Genomic DNA, 16,131 nt, shown 5'->3' with positions numbered 1-16,131 from the left:
AACATTCTTCCACTTGGCCCACATATTAAAATAAGATAATCTTTTATGAGAGATAAATATATAATATGGCCATAGACTTTATCACTCAACTAAGAGTTATGCAACAATCACTTTCGCTAGAACATATCATCACATGAATCATGGCGGTCATGCTTTTAAACAAACACTTCCTTCCATGTATTTGTAAGCACGTGATTTTTGCCTAATATGAGAATTACTCCCAAAAAATTCAAAAATAAAATGATTTTTCTTTGATGTGCAATTTTGTGATATTTTGAATAATTATTTGTATTTGTCTGTGCATGTTTATTTGCTAAATTAATAAAAAATACAAAAATATGTCGCATTTTGCATATAGGATTTAATTCTACAATTGTTAGTGATTAAATTTGTTTTACAAAAATTAAAAATTACAAAAATAGGCATCGTTTGCATTTTTAGCATTTAATGTCCAAATATACAATTTTATGCTTAATTAATACTTAATTGTGCGTTAATTGTTATTGAGAGTTAATTTGCGCTTTTATAACTTAATTTAGTTCTTAATAATAGTTTAAGTATTTTTATAATTTAGTTTTAGAGAAATAAAAGAAGAAAAGAGAGCGAAAATATAAAGAAAGTCGGAATTGGGCCTCTTCTTCGATTTCAAGCCATAGGCCCAAAAAATGGCCCAATCTTCCCTACGACCCAGTCCATTTCGAACTGGGTCGACCCAGTCCATAACCCAACATCCTATTATCTTACAAACAACACAAAACAAAAAAAAAAGAAGAGAAAAAACCCTAAAAAGACCTAACCAATCCGCCCCCCCCTTTCTTCTCTTTCTCTCTTTTCATCATCTTCCCCAAGCTAAAAAAAAAACACAACCATGGCTGCCCCCCTTACACCCCAACCATGGCTTCCCCTCCATCTTCACGTCTTCATTTTTTCCGTCGACGTCGTCCATGGTTTCTCCGTTGCTTCATCTTCTTCGTCAAACCTCCGTTGTGCGCACTGCTGCCCGTTTCTGCTCCCCGTTGCTTCTGCCGGTGCGTCGTCTTCCCGTCATCCTCCTCGATGGACTGCCGCTGCCATGATCGACCAGCTGCTGCTGCTTCTGTCTCAATCAAACAACCAAATGAACACAGCCATGGACGAGCTTCGACGTCGACCATGTCGTCGTCCATGGTTGTCCGCGATGTGCTGCTGCTTGTCGCCGCCGGACTGCTGCTGCCTGTCGCCGTGACCGCTGTGTTGACGTCGTGCTGCTGCTGCTCGTCGCAGCAGGTGTTGGACGGACTGCTGCTGCTGCTCGTCGCGGCAGTAGCTACGGGCTGCTTCATCTTCTCTTCGTCTTCGTCGTCATTTGTTCGAGCTTTGGTCGAGGCTCGGACAGATTTGTTTACAATCAAAGTTCTTCGTTGATTCATCTCCGGTTAGTTGTTTTTGAGTTTTATTTTGTCCATATTTCGTTTTTATATTTCTAAAAGTTAAAATCGTTAAATATTTGATTCTTGTTTTGTTCGTTGTTTATCGTTGAAATCATTTTTTCTAGTTTGTTCATGTTCATGTGCTTTGTTAAAATTAATTTTCAGATTTCAAAATAGAAGTTTAATTAGTTGTTTTCATATTCATTTCATGTTTGTATTATTGTTTAAGTGAATATTTGTTAGTTTGTTGTTTGTTAGATTCAAATTGAAATTTAATTAACTATTTCTTCAATTTGTTTCATGTGTTTATGTATTGTTAGAAATTGTTAGTATTGTTAAGTTCAAGTTTAAGTTCATAATTGTTTCTTCGTCGATCTTGTTATTTGTTTAAAGAATTTAGTTGTGTTAAAGGAATATATTGATTTAATCGTTTAATCCGTCATGTTTGTTGTGTTAAATAGATTCATTCATGTTCATACTTTGTTTGGATGATCTTGAATCCGAATTTTGTATAGTTTGATTTCTTGTTTATCATTTGTGATTATTTCTTGAATTGGTCTCATAATCTTGTTTAAAGTTTAATATAAGAATTGTTTGTTGTAATGTTGTTAGAGTTGATTTTAAGTTCAATATTATTGAATTTAAGAATCTAAATATACTTGTTTGATTGTTGTTGTTGTTTAAATCCGAAAAATAGGTTTGTTGTTGCTAAAAATATTGTTCAATCAAATTTTAGTTGTTCTTGGTTGTTCAATTTGTGTTCATGTGATTTGTTGTTGAAATGTTGTTAAAATCATGTTCATGTGATATTGTTGTTATGATGTTCATCCGTGTTCATATTGTTGTTTGAACATTGTTAGAAATTGATCATATTGTCTATATTTTGGTTAAGTTTGATTAATTGATGTGTTATAGCTGATGGGTAGTTTGGTAAATTTGTAATACGTTCAGGGGTAGTTTGGTAATTTCAGTAAGGTCGGAAGGGGTAGTTTAGGAATTGTACATTTTGAAATTGTTTATTTGAAGCATGGGGGACAAAATGAAATGGGGTGGGTTGTGATATGATTATTTAATATAAAGGGGGGACAAGATTTAAATTAAAGGGGAATCTTGCATTATTTTAAATAAAGCATGGGGGACAAAATATAATGGGGTGGTGTGATATGTTTATTTAATGTAATGGGGATGAGTGGGAAGATAATGGGTTGGGTAGAGAAAAAGTATTGATTTAATTGATTAAAGGATTTATGGGATGAGATATATATATGTGAAGTCTTGAACACAAGAAGGAGGAGAAGAAATACAGACAGAAAAAAAAGAGAGATTGAAAAAAAAAAGCTGGACATTTATTCCGAAAAAAACATTGAAACTCTCAAGAAAAGAAAAACATACAAAGAAAAAAAAAAGTTGAAAATTAGAAAAGAAAGTAGTACACACCTGATAAATATTCTGGTATACAGGTGTAGAAATTAAGGGTTGAAGATTAACTAGCCTTTCAAAAATCTGAAAATTTCCCTTGGTTTCTGTCCATTATTTTCGGCATTCCTGGATTTTATTTTGAATTTTTCAAAGCTGTCACTGGGATTTTCGTTGACTGGTTATTGCTGGTTATTGTTGCTGTTGCTGTGTTACGTATTACGTTGCTGACTTTCTTCTTCTTATATTGACAATATCAGGTACACAACTGTAATTTTGGCATTTTGTAAGCTGAAATGAAGAATGGAGTGTTAAATTTTTAATTTAGTTTAATTTAATTTTTTGTATTGTATTTAGGTTATTCATGTATTATTATTCTGTAAATCACTGTCATCGGCATAACTAGGCATATTATAGCGACATATTAAATAACGCCTTTACCAGATTATTAGGAAATATATTTAAGCCTGATTATTAATTAAAATTGTTTAATAAAAAAAAAATAGAAGAAATAACGTAAAAATGGCGTTATTGAATCAGTTTTTTGCAAAAATTAACTAAATTCCTTATTCATAAGGTTTTTCGTCAACGATAAGTTAATCGGAATCATGTAGTCAATTTCAGTTAAAACATGAATTAGTTTGCGAACAAGTATTAGGACATGATGTGAATTAAAACAAAGTTAGTTAAGGTTAAATTGTTTAAATTTTTTAGAAATATGGTTTAGTAATCAAGTTTTTTTTTTCTTTCTTTCAATTTTCAGTATTTGTAAATAATTAGTTTCAATAAGCTTAAGTCTTACTAACAATTTGAATTTTAATCCAACTATGGGATAATTTTTTATTTTATTTTTTATTTTATTTTTCGACAATTCCATGTTGTATTTATGATTATAATTTTATTACTTTCTGTTAATATTTGTTTTTCTCTTCTATTTAATATGTTATTTTCAAGAATGTAGATATTGATTTTATATTTATAGATAAACTTGGTAATAATAAAAAGGTAGTCATTAAGGGATATTCTTAAAATAAGGAAGGATTTCGCTAAAAATAAATAGATGTAAATAATACAAATTTACAGGATTCTCCAATCTCATTTATTTATTTAATTATTTAAAAAAAATTACTTAGAATTTGGGATGGATTGTTTAGTGAATTTCACTTCCTTCCCCAAAGATAATGACGCGCTAGACTCTTTAGGCGCGATTTAATTAATTTTACCTTCTTAAACTCGGATGCGCATTTCATGCGACCCAAATCTAAATCCTAAAACATCAAATAAAATATGTTTCGTATTGTGGGTGCATTTCATGTGACACAGTCCAAAGATATGTTTTAAGCGATGTTCACATTCCTAAAAAATAATAATTATAATAATAAAGCGGTAAAAGGTTAAATTTGCACATTGGTTCATAATTGTATTTAAAATCAGATAAATAAGCCGAATATGACAGTTGAGCGACCGTGCTAGAACCACGGAATTCGGGAATGCCTAACACCTTCTCCCGGGTTAACAGAATTCCTTATCCGGATTTCTGGTACGCAGATTGTAATATGGAGTCATTCTTTTCCTCGATCCGGGATTAAAATTGGTGACTTGGGACACCCTAAATCTCCCAAGTGGCGACTCTGAAATGAATAAATAAATCCCGTTTTGATTGTCCTTTAATTGGAAAAACTCCCTGTACCCTCTCGGGTACGGAAAAAGGAGGTGTGACAGCTCTGGCGACTCTGCTGGGGAAGTAACCCAGAAGCTCTGGTTCAGGGTTAGAAATTCAAGCTCATATAAATTGTTATATTTGGTTTTATCTGATTTTTACATGTTTGAGCCTAATGTGCTAAATGCTGCTTTTACCGCTTTGATATTACATGAACTGTGTATAAACTGTGCCGAAACCCATCTCCTCTCTGAGTCTTCTAAATCATGAAGAAGGGTGTACTTCGTACGACTTCTTTTCTGTATAGTGTAAAATCCCAATTTAGAACGAGGTTCGGACAAGTTGCTAAGCCGGTGAAGCTTCTGTATTCCCGGTACGCTACCCCCCCTCGGCTCGAGCTGTCCGCTCGGGTAAGCCAGGTCTAGAACAAACACCCAGGTTCTGAACCTAGTATAACAAAACCACATGTCGGATCCCTAGTAGGAACGTTTGTTTGCATCACGTGCATCTGACTTTGGAGGCTCAACACAGGGGTTGGGTCTGTCTAGGACAGGTGCACCAAAAATGAAAATGACCATCCTGATGCATCTTATTTGTTTTATGTGCATTTATTTGCTCGGTCTTGCATGTTGACCGGCTTTTGAGTCTCGGGAGTGTAAAAAATAAAATAAAATAAAAATAGCAAGTGGAAAGTTATTTGATTAATTTAGAAAAATCAGTGTCCAAGTACTGTCGAAATGCTGTCGAATTTTTTTTTTTTAAAAAAAAAACATATATATTTTTACTTTTAGAATTGTTGGTTTGCCTAGAAAGCTGAAAGTGTGTAGGAATAAGTCTTTTATTTTAATTTGCTTTATTTTAAAAAAAAATGAAAAAGGAAAATAGTTTTTTTTTGATATAAAAGAAAAAGGAAAAATTTGTTTGTTTTCAAAAAAAAATTAGTTAGTTTATAGCCTGAGCTACGCGGGTATGATTCTCACCGGATGTGAGATCAGAGGCAAACCTCTTTGGTTTCGGCTCACCATATTCAAAAAAAATCCAAAAATATTTAACATTACTCACTTCTTTAGAAAGTTTTTCTTTTAGACCTCAATTTTTTTTTTAAAAAAAAAAATATATTTCCTTTTAATCTCAAAATCCCAATTATTTGTTTAAAAGATATTCAAAATAAAATTCAAAAATATTTTTTCTGTAGTATTTCTTTCATAAATTCAGAATATTGGTTCAAAAATATTTCCTTTCTCCTTAAAAGTTTTTTTTCAAGAAAAAAAAAATTAAAATCCAAAAAATATTTCTTTAGAATATAGATAGTTTTTAAGTCAAATAAAAGTTTTTCCTTCTTTAATCACTATAATAAATGTGCAGGATGAGCACAAGTCAAAATGAACCATTCTCAGTGTGTAGCGAGGTCCCTTCGCAACTCCACATGTGGTGGAATGATATGGGAAAGGATAGTATAAAGATAGTGGAAAGAGTTTTGGGAGGTTTTGTCGATCTGTTGAATATCAAGCCAAGGACAGATATCATCGAGGCTCTAATACCGTTCTGGGACCCAACACGCAACGTGTTTCGTTTTGCTGACTTTGAACTTTCACCTACACTAGAGGAAGTCGCCGGATATGCGGGGTTGAATGGGAAACTAAGAGGGCAGTATTTACTTTCACCAAGACCAGTATCTCCGCACGCGTTCTTGGATTTGCTAAGCATTAGTCGGAAGGTACAGAATGATGATTTGTCGAAGGGATGTTGTACTCTCCAATTCTTGTATCAACGGTACGGAATTCCTCAGGGTTTGGAAGAACCAAACCTCGGATTAATTCACACTGGGAACAGAATCAAGTGGGAAGCAAGACGTACTTTGGCATTTATCACAGCATTTCTGGGAGTTGTGGTCTGTCCCCGCAAAGATAAAAAAATAGAGATAGGCCTTGTAGGGATGGCCGATGTTGCAATCAAAAGAACCGACAGTACTGTGGTTCCTTTGATTTTGTCCGAAATCTACCGAGCTTTAACTATATGCCGAGAAGGAGGCAAGTTCTTTCAGGGATGCAATCTGTTACTCCAGCTGTGGATGCAAGAACACCTCCATCACCGAGTGGGATACATGAACCACGGGTTGACTGAGAGAAACTGCATTAGCGGCTTTGAGAAACGAATGACAGGCGTCATATTTCCCGAAGGCGTCGAAGCATGGCTTGCACAATTGAGGTCAACAACAGCCGACCAAGTTGAATGGGCATTTGGGTGGTTGAATGATACTGAGGTAATATACATGGCGGCCGAGGAATGTCATGTTCTTTTGATGGGACTTCGTAGCATCCAACCATATGCTCCTCATCGGGTACTGCGCCAACTAGGAAGATTTCAGGTAATTCCCACTGATGAGGATCTAAGCAAGCACGCCATTGAGTTGAGTCCAGGAGTCGTGTTCCCCGAAGGAAAAATTAGAAAGCTGTGGCACGAATGTAGATTCCTTGAACCCAAGACTATGGTTCGAGAGCTGGCTAAGGGTGAGGTAGACCCAAAATACGATGTTTGGTTCGGGAAAAGGTTCCAGATTCGTCAGAGGCCTGCCAAAAGAGCTCACGTCCAACAATTTACGGATGATTCGCAGGAACAGTGGGGCTGGTTAGTGAGAGAGGAAGGCTACCGGGTTGAAATCGGGAAGCTGAAGCGACAAATTGAAAGGCTTATGTTTGAAAACAACGTTCAAGTAGCCTCAGAGCAGGGTGAGAAGAACAAATTAGCCAAAGAAAACCAGGCACTGAAAGCCCGAATTCGCCAAGTCAGTAAGAGTGATAGCGACCGACAGAAACGTCGCTCTGATGAAAGGTTGATAGCGGAATTGAGAAATCAAGTCAGCCAAAGCCGAGAAGACTTGGAGAGATCCCAGGCTTGTATAACAAGAATGCGGGTCAGGTGGGCTACAGTTACAACATCACGGAGAGAGCACCTATGGCAAGTAAAAAGGGACTACGAAATGAGTGTTGCGACATTGAGAGAGATAAACTCCATTCTCAATAATCGGGTCCTCAAACAAGCCCAGGATGCTAGAACATATAGAGAACACTGCTATGAGTCGATAGCCCGGATGGAAGAACAAATGGAGAGGTTCCAAGAGCAGCTCATTGACAATACTCGAATATTGGGACTAAAGAATCAACGGATAGAACAGCTGTGCATAGAGAGGGATAGAATCAGGGGTAGGATCAATGATATAGGGCGCTATATCACCACAAAGTGCCTAACATGTGAAGAGATGCCTCGTGATGTCCTATTTGCCTCAATCATGGGTTATGTCCATCAGATCATGGAGGAACTAAAAAGCTTGCAAAGAAGCCTGGCCCCCAAGCCCGCGGAAAGGCCGAATGATGCCTCGCGGGCACCAAAATTCAAAGCTTTAATGTATCCCTAGTTCAATCTTGCACTTGTTTGTTTTTCGAGTCTGTTGTCTACCCATATGTTTTTTTTTCTTCAAACATTCTCAAAAAAAAAAAAAATATATATATATATATATATATATATATAAAGTCTGTATTTTTTGTTTTTTTTTGTGATGGCTTGTAATAGCATTATTTTGAGTAATAAAAAAAATATATTTGGTCTTATGGCACGAACTACGCTTGGTCTGATTCGTGCGGGGTCACGATACGTAGGCAATCTCTATAGGATTCGACCGTAATTAAAAAAAAAAAAGAAAAATAAGAAAAAAAAAGAGAGGAAGAATATATATTTGTCAGAGCAAAAATAAGCCGGGATGATGCATGCGGTCAGAGCAAAAGCATGTTAGAAATGATTAACTGCCTAGGAGCATTGCATCCCCCTAACGTGCAATTACAATATCTGTTAAGACTCTAACACTGACAAGTTTGTTGTTTTTCCAATCAATATCAGTTAGTTGTTAGAGCGTACTGGCACCGTACCATTATCAGACAAGATCAAAAGGTCCTATACCAGAAAGCATGACTGGGTCAGACAACAGCGTTGAGTCAGAAAAAACGGCCAATCAGATGCTGAAGGAAGCCCTGGAGAAAATGGAAAAAATGAGGCTAGAAATGAATGAAATGCAGATAGCCTTAGCTAGAGCCCAGAAGGGGCAAGAACTACCCGTTACTCCTACCCTCCAACCAACACACACGCCGGAATACCCCTCTCCCGGTCCTTCAACAAGTTTCCCAAGCCATCACTATTATCAGGGAAGAGAGGCTTATGATTCCCAAGCTCCACCACCCACTCAAAACCCTCCTCCACCAAATGTTCCCGTCTTTGTGGCACCTCCCCCAGCCCCATTGCACAGATCATCTAGTGAGCCACTGTTTCAGGCTCACGATACACAATACTACCCCCCTGAACTCACATTCAAAGCACCCGAGCCACATACCTATAATCCCCACTTTGAGGTCCCGGCGGAGATTGAAAAGCCGGCTAAGAGCCCAGAGCAGGACGAGGTGATGCGGAAATTTAAAAGCCTGGAGCAATCCTTCAGGAACATACACGGGTTAGGTAACCAGGTCAGCGTGGCATACAAGGATCTATGCCCTTTCCCTGACGTTCAATTACCAGCAGGGTTCAAAATGCCCAAGTTCGATTTATACGAAGGGCATGGTGATCCTATGGCACATCTACGAGGTTTTTGTAGCAAAATGAGGGGAGCAGGGGGCAAAGATGAGCTATTAATAGCTTACTTTGGCCAGAGTTTGAGCGGGTCGGCGTTAGAGTGGTATACAAGACAAGATCCGAGCAGGTGGTACACCTGGGATGACTTGGCACAGGCTTTCGCAGGACATTTCCAATACAACCTTGAGATAGTCCCAGACCGTCTCACATTGCTAAAGCTCGAGAAGAAACCCGGAGAGAGCTTCCGGGAATTTGGGTTCCGATGGAGAGAACAGGCAGCCAGAGTTGATCCCCCAATGAGAGAAGGAGAAATGGTGGATTACTTCTTACAAACTCTCGAGCCAACTTACTTTGGTCACTTGGTGACGTCAGTTGGCAAATCATTTAATGAAGTTGTGAAAATGGGAGGTATGATAGAAGAGGGACTTAAGTCCAATAAGATCCTGAGTTATTCGGCAATTAAGGCAACAACTCAGGCCATTCAGAGCGGCACGGGAGGTGCGCTAGGGAAGAAAAGGAGAGAGGAGGTCACGACATTAGAGGCCGACAATTGGTCCAGATCTAGAGGTCCTTCCCCTCATTACCAACCCAGACCCCATCGTCTAAACTACCCACACATTCCAAATTACCCTCCACAACCCTACTACCAACCACAAGAACAACATTTCACCGTCCATCAAGCCCAGACATACACCCAACCTCCGGTTCGCCCACAATGGCGCGCGCCGGTTCCCCACAATACATACCCACCTCCACATAACACATACCCACCACCACAAAACACCTATCCACCACCAAGAGCCTACAGGAACCCTCCAGGGATGGGTTTCAGGGGAAATCCGGCCGCCAGAAATGAAAGATTGCAGAGGCAAAGAACTTTTACTGAGTTGGGGGAAACTTATATTGCCTTGTTCCACAAATTGAGGCAGTTGGGTTTATTAAATCCTGTTGAGCCTAGATTACCAAATCCCTTACCCCAAAATATGGATCACTCGGTAAGATGTGAATATTGTTCGGGAGCTCCCGGACATGATACCGAGAAATGTTGGAGGCTGAAACATGCAATACAAGATCTTATTGATACCAACAAGATCGAGGTACAGGCACCGGAGGCACCCAACATTAACCAGAACCCATTGCCAAAGCACCCTGAAGCCCACATGATCGAACTTGTGCACGAAGGAGGGGAGCCGAAGAAACCCTCACAGACAGTGATGATGATCCGTGCCACTCCGAAAGAAAAATCGATCAATGAGGAAGCAGGGGTACAGTTGAAGGGGGAAGATGTCAAGCCAGTGGTGATATTGGGGAAGAATCCATCTGCCGCTACAAGGAAACCAGAACCAGCCAAGTTGGTAATAACGGGAGCATCATCTGCACCCGTGGTTGTTGTGAAGGGGGTCTGCAGGGAACCGGTCATCATAAAACCAGTAGTCCAAACACCAGTGATTGATAGCAAGGCTGTGCCTTGGAAGTATGAGAAGGCAGTGGTGATGTACAAGGGACAACAAGTGGAGGAGAATAGTTGTGAGGCGCAGGGACTGACTCGATCAGGACGGTGTTTTGCTCCGGCGGAGTTGAGAAGACCCAATCCAGCTGCAACAAAGAAACCTGTGTCAGAAGAAGAAGCTGAGGATTTCTTAAAGAAGATGAAAGTGCAGGATTACTCCGTGGTCGAACAGTTGAAGAAAACACCGGCCCAGATCTCACTGCTATCATTATTAATCCATTCGGATGAACATCGTCGGGCCCTGATGAAGATACTGAATGAAGCTCATGTGCCCAATGAGATTTCTGTAAATCACCTGGAAACAATTGCCAACAAAATTTTCGAGGTGAACAGGGTAACATTTTCGGATGATGATCTGCCAGTGGAGGGCACAAAGCATAATAAAGCTCTCTACCTAACTGTCAAATGTGAAGATTCGACAGTTACTCGGGCATTGGTGGATAACGGCTCAAGTGCCAATATTTGTCCATTATCCACCCTGAACCAATTGAAGATCGACCACGGAAGAATCCACAAGAATAGCATTTGCGTCCGAGGATTTGACGGAAATGGAACAGCCACCGTGGGGGATATTGTACTTGAGTTGACCATCGGTCCAGTCCAGTTTACCATGGAATTCCAGGTATTAGATGCTACGGTATCTTATAACCTTCTGTTGGGACGACCGTGGATCCATGCAGCCAAAGCAGTGCCATCCACCTTGCATCAGATGGTCAAGTTTGAGTGGGATAGACAAGAGGTCGTGTTGCACGGCGAGGACACTGCATGCACCGTAGGAGGCGCCATTGTACCCTTCATAGAGACCAATGATGACAAAGGTCCCTGGGTCTACCAGATTTTTGATGCAGTGTCGGCAAACAAGATCCCCGAGGGTGAAATCATTCAGCATCCTAGGATAGCTTCCGCAACGGTTATGATGGTTTCAGAAATGCTGGGTAATGGGTTTATGCCAGGAAAAGGCTTGGGAGCTGAACTTCAGGGAATTGTTCAACCTGTTTCCTTGCCCAAGAATTTGGAGACCTTTGGGTTGGGGTTCAAACCGACTGCGGCAGATGTAAAACGAGCGCGGAAAATGAAGAAGAAAGTTTGGTTTCTTCCCAAACCTGTGCCACGTCTCTCAAGATCTTTTGTTAGAGCAAGCGCCAAGGGGTCACCGGTCCCGAAAGTTCTCGGGCCATTGATTGGGATTGACGGGGATCTGAATCAGAGCTTCGAAAGATTGTTCACTGATGTCAATATGGTAGAAGTCGGAGAGGGTTCCAGCGGAACAGACATACAGTTTATGGGGCCTGAGGCCAAAACCAACAATTGGACGGTTACTCCTCTTCCTACTCGGGGAGAGTCCTGGTAGTAGGCTTTGATTTTTGCTTTCTTATTTTTCGGATTATTCAGGGTGTAATCCAAATCTTATTTTATCTTGTAAAAGTGTGAACCCTGTTATCCCGCATTTTAATAAAATTCTTTTCTTGTCTCATTTTAATTTTGTTTTATTCTTTTCTCTTTCTGAACAGTTCTCTTTTTACTGGTTCTAATGACATGGCATGCACGACGGATCTTCGACCTAGTCTAATAAATCAATCTGACTCTGATTTAATGATACAAGAGATCGATTATGACGATGAGTCTGAATATGATGAGGATAAAGCCTTCGAAGAAATAAACCGAGAACTATGCCAATTTGAAGAGAAACCCAAGCCTAATCTGAATGACACCGAGGCTGTAAATCTAGGGGATGCGGATAATGTCCGAGAAACCAAAATCAGCATCCACATTGAGCCTGGCATCAGGGAAGAATTAATCAAAGCACTCATTGAGTTTAAAGATATTTTTGCATGGTCGTATGACGACATGCCGGGTTTAAGCACCAAGCTAGTGGTTCACAAATTGCCCATTGACCCGGCATGCCTTCCCGTCAAGCAGAAACTGAGGAAGTTCAAGACAGATATGAGTGTGAAGATTAAAGAAGAAGTAACCAAGCAGCTGCAAGCAAAGGTTATTCGGGTCTCTCGATATCCTGATTGGTTGGCTAATGTAGTGCCAGTACCAAAGAAAGATGGGAAGATCAGGGTATGCGTCGACTACCGTAATCTGAACAGGGCAAGCCCAAAGGATAACTTTCCATTGCCCAATATCCATATCTTGATCGACAATTGCGCCGGGCGAGAAATCGGCTCCTTTGTGGATTGCTACGCTGGGTATCATCAGATTTTGATGGATGAAGAAGATGCAGAGAAAACAGCTTTCATTACGCCATGGGGGACTTATTGTTATCGGGTAATGCCATTCGGTTTGAAGAACGCTGGGGCAACGTACATGAGAGCAATGACTACTGTGTTCCATGATATGATACACAAAGAGATCGAAGTGTACGTAGATGATGTGATCATCAAATCCAAGCGTCAGGAAGACCACGTAGCAGACCTTAGGAAGTTTTTCCAAAGACTTCGAAGGTACGACATTAAGCTCAACCCAGCCAAATGTGCATTTGGTGTTCCATCTGGAAAGCTGTTAGGATTTATCGTCAGTCGGCGAGGCATTGAGTTGGATCCGTCAAAGATCAAATCCATCCAGGAATTGCCGCCACCAAGGAACAAAACAGAAGTAATGAGTCTGTTGGGAAGATTGAACTATATCAGCAGATTCATCGCTCAGCTCACAACAACTTGTGAACCCATCTTTCGATTGCTGAGGAAAGATGCCGCGATAGAATGGACGGCAGAATGTCAGGAGGCATTTGACCAGATCAAAGGTTATTTATCCAATCCACCTGTATTGGTTCCACCTGAGTCGGGGAGGCCATTAATCCTTTATCTAACGGTCCTGGATCATTCGTTTGGTTGCGTGTTGGGTCAACACGACATCACAGGAAGAAAAGAGCAAGCCATCTATTATCTCAGCAAGAAGTTTACAGTCTATGAGAATAAGTACACTCAACTTGAGAAGACATGTTGTGCTCTAACTTGGGTAGCACAGAAGTTTAAGCATTATCTGTCGTCACATACTACATACCTTATTTCACGTCTGGATCCATTAAAGTATATTTTCCAGAAGCCTATGCCCACAGGAAGATTGGCAAAATGGCAGATATTACTCACAGAGTTCGACATTGTCTATGTGACGAGGACGACCATGAAAGCCCAAGCATTGGCCGATCACTTGGCTGAGAATCCTATTGATGAAGAATACGAGCCTTTGAGGACGTATTTTCCAGATGAAGAAGTGATACATATAGAGGAGTTAGAACTGAATGAGGAACCAGGGTGGAAGCTTTTCTTTGACGGGGCTGCTAATGCAAAAGGAGTTGGAGTAGGAGCAGTACTTATTTCAGAAACAGGACATCACTATCCTGTTACAGCTCAGCTACGTTTCTATTGTACCAACAACATGGCTGAATATGAGGCATGTATTTTGGGCCTACGATTGGCTGCAGACATGGATGTTCAGGACGTCTTGGTCTTGGGAGACTCGGACCTCCTAGTACATCAGATCCAGGGTGAATGGGAAACACGGGATTTGAAGCTTATACCATATCGACAATGTTTGCACGATTTGAGCAAGCGATTTCGATCAGTGGAGTTCAGACACATCCCGAGAGTTCACAATGAGGTTGCCGATGCTTTGGCCACTTTAGCATCGATGTTGCACCATCCAGACAAAATCCATGTTGACCCATTGTATATTCAGGTTCGTAATCAGCATGCCTACTGCAACATAATAGAAGAAGAAATGGATGGCGAGCCATGGTTTTATGATATCAAGGAATACCTCAGGATGGGAATATACCCGGAGCAGGCAACCGGAGATCAAAAGAGAGCCATTCGACGACTGGCAAATGGATTTTTCCTCAGTGGAGGAATGTTGTACAAAAGAACCCCAGATCTGGGATTGCTGAGATGTATTGATGCAGGTCAAGCCACGATAGTGATGACAGAGGTACATGCTGGAGTCTGTGGGCCCCATATGAGCGGATATGTGTTGGCAAAGAAGATTCTGTGAGCGGGATATTATTGGCTCACTATGGAGCATGATTGTATCAGTTTCGTACGAAAATGCCATCAGTGTCAGATACACGGAGATCTGATTCATTCTCCACCAACGGAATTGCACACAATGTCCGCACCATGGCCATTTGTAGCATGGGGCATGGATGTCATTGGGCCTATCGAGCCGGCAGCTTCGAACGGTCACAGGTTCATTCTGGTAGCCATCGATTATTTCACTAAGTGGGTTGAAGCCAAAACTTTCAAGTCTGTAACCAAGAAGGCAGTGGTGGATTTCGTCCATTCCCATATCATTTGTAGATTTGGGATCCCAAAAATAATAATCACGGACAATGGTGCTAATCTTAACAGCAACTTGATGAGAGAAGTATGTGAACAGTTTAAGATTACACACCGTAATTCCACCCCGTATCGGCCCAAGGCGAATGGAGCAGTTGAGGCAGCCAACAAAAATATAAAGAAGATATTGAGGAAAATGATTGAAGGATCCAGACAATGGCATGAAAAGCTACCATTTGCGTTGTTAGGATACCGCACTACTGTTCGTACTTCAATAGGTGCGACTCCTTATTTGTTGGTATACGGAACCGAAGCAGTAATACCAGCGGAAGTTGAAATTCCTTCCCTTCGAATTATCGCTGAGGCCGGGATTGACGATGATGAATGGGTCAAAACCCGACTAGAGCAGCTGAGTTTAATGGATGAAAAAAGATTGGCAGCAGTATGTCATGGCCAGTTGTATCAAAAGAGAATGGCAAGAGCATACAATAAGAAGGTGCGCCCCAGAAAATTTGAAGTAGGGCAACAAGTATTGAAACGGATCCTCCCACATCAGATTGAGGCAAAAGGCAAGTTCGCCCCGAATTGGCAAGGGCCGTATATTGTGACCAGAGTATTATCCAATGGCGCTTTACGTCTGACGGATGTTGAAGGAAGATGCGTCGACATGGCTATCAATTCTGATGCAGTCAAAAGATATTATGTGTAATTTCTTTTGTTGTTTATTTGTTTGTTTGTACTTAGTGCTTATCGGATAATGAAATGACGGAGGCAATTCTTTCTTCTATCCAAACACTTTTAACCTTTGCTTTACCCCTTTGAGCCATACTTATCTTTTTATACCCCTCTCTTGGAATCATTAATGAAAAAATGTATAAAAAAAAAAAAAAACTTTTTGAAGGTCGCAAGAAAACAAAGGAGTCAGTGAACTACGTTCGACCTGATTCCTCAAAGAGTATACGTAGGCACCTCACGGCTCGGTCATAAGGTAATAAAAAAAAAGAAAAAAAAATCAAAAGAAAAATCCCCAAGTAAGAAAACTGGGGCAGAAATTATGTTTCTAAATTTTGAAAAAAAAAGAAAAAAAGAGTTTGATTCCAAGAGTTGTAATACTTTACCCATCAAAGTTATTTTTGAATTTTATATCCTTTTCTTCTAAAACCTATATTGTATCCAAAAAAGACCTCCCGATCAGTATCCGAGAGGTGTTAAGATAGGCAAATGAAAACCAAGAATAAA

This window comes from Nicotiana sylvestris, chromosome 9 (assembly GCF_000393655.2).
Source record: "Nicotiana sylvestris chromosome 9, ASM39365v2, whole genome shotgun sequence".
NCBI classification, from domain to species: domain Eukaryota; kingdom Viridiplantae; phylum Streptophyta; class Magnoliopsida; order Solanales; family Solanaceae; genus Nicotiana; species Nicotiana sylvestris.
Note: the sequence above shows the minus strand (reverse complement) of the source record.